Source organism: Colobus angolensis, unplaced genomic scaffold, assembly GCF_000951035.1.
Source record: "Colobus angolensis palliatus isolate OR3802 unplaced genomic scaffold, Cang.pa_1.0 Scaffold64, whole genome shotgun sequence".
Lineage (NCBI taxonomy): Eukaryota > Metazoa > Chordata > Mammalia > Primates > Cercopithecidae > Colobus > Colobus angolensis.
In genome coordinates, this window is record NW_012120043.1 from 1,505,737 (window position 1) to 1,507,629 (window position 1,893).

Here is a 1,893-nt window from a genome sequence, read left to right on the forward strand (position 1 = left end):
TCTTGATCTCCTGACCTTGTGATCCGCCCATCTCGGCCTCCCAAAGTGCTGGGATTACAGGCTTGAGCCACCGCGCCCGGCCTCACCTGAGGTCATTTCAAGACCAGCCTGGCCAATGTGGCAAAACCCCATCTCTACTAAAAATACAAAAATTAGTAGGGTGTGGTGGCGAGCACCTGTAATCCCAGCTACTCGGGAGGCTGAGTCAAGAGAATCACTTGAACCCTGGAGGCAGAGGTTGCAGTGAGCCGAGATCATGCAACTGCACTCTAGCCTGGGTGACAGAGTGAGACTCCGTCTCCAAAACTAAATAAATAAATAGGCCTGGTGTGGTGGCTCACAGCTGTAAATCCCAGCACTTTGGGAGGCTGAGGCAGGCGGATCACCTGAGGTCAGGAGTTCAAGACCAACCTGGTCAACGTGGTGAAACCCCATCTCTACTAAAAATACAAAACATTAGCCAGGCGTGGTGGTGGTGCACGCCTGTAATCCCAGCTCCTCAGGAGGATGAGGCAAGAGAATCACTTGAACCCAGGAGGCGGAGGTTGCAGTGAGTCAAGAGCATGCCACAGCACTCCAGCCTGGGCGACAGAGCAAGACTGCCTTTAAAAAAAAAATAAGTAAAATAAATTTCTGTTGTTTGAACCATGCAAGATCTGTGGGATTTTGTTATGGCAGCCTTAGCACACTGATACAATAGCTATTTCCATCAATACACTTATGTATGCAGAGAGTATGTCTAGAAGGATTGATTTATTTTTTTTTTTTGAGTCTCACTCTGTTGCCCAAGCTGGAGTGCAGTGGGGCAGTCTCGGCTCAGAGATGGGCAAGAGCTGGAAAAAACTGGGCAGCTGTATCAGGGAGTGTGACTTTTTGTACCTGTTCATTTTTATTTTTTCATTTTTTTTTTCTTTTTATCAGAGACGGGGACTTCTTTGTTGCCCAGGCTAGTACTGAAGTCCTGGTTCAAGTGATGCCCCTTCCTCGGCCTCCCAAAGTGTTGGGATTACAGGCATGAGCCACCACACCCAGCCTGTTCATTTTTGTAACCCTAACGTGATGGTTTGAAATGTCTACCAATTCTGATACTCTTCCCTTCAAAACACAGAACCCCATTCTCCTCCCTTTGCATGTGGGCTGGACCTCAGGGGCTTGCTTCTGATAAACACAGTGTGGCGGAAGTGACGTGAGACTTCTCAGGGTGGGTCATAGAAGCACTGTGGCTTTCTCCTTCCTCTACCTTGGTTCACTTGCTCTGGGGAAGGCAGCGGCCATGTGTGAGGATGCTCAAGCAGCTTTGTGTGGGGGTCCCCATGGGAAGGAATTGCGGCTGTCACCGACAGCCAAGTTGAGGGCACTGGTTTGGAAGTGGCTCCTCCAGCCCCAGTTGAGCCTTCCTCAGATGAAGTGGCCTTGACTGATATCTTACCTGCAACCTCATGCGAGACTCTGGGCCACAACCACCCAGATACATCACTCCCAAATCCCCGACTGACACAGACGGTGAGATAGTGAACGTTCGTGGCTTTAAGCCACGAGTGGGGTAACTTGTTAAGGCAGCAATGGATAAACATACTGCAGATATTACTTATGAAACATTTTAAATAAGCAGTTCCTGCCAGCCATTGGGAAACTCTCCTAGATTCGCAACATTTTAGAGCTGAAAGGATCCCTGGGTCACCTGTGCCACTCCAGCTACAGTCACAGTAACCAAGCCACCAGCATGATCAACATCCGGGCACGGAGCAGGTTTCAGGGAGGTTTAATGCAACGTGCATTAAAAGATCCAAGCTGTTTTCAGAAACATAAGAAGTCTGAAGTTGAGCTGTGGATTTCCTCATGTCCATCCTGAGGCTTGGGCTGCTTCAGATGCAGCAGGCGCTGAGGCGGGAG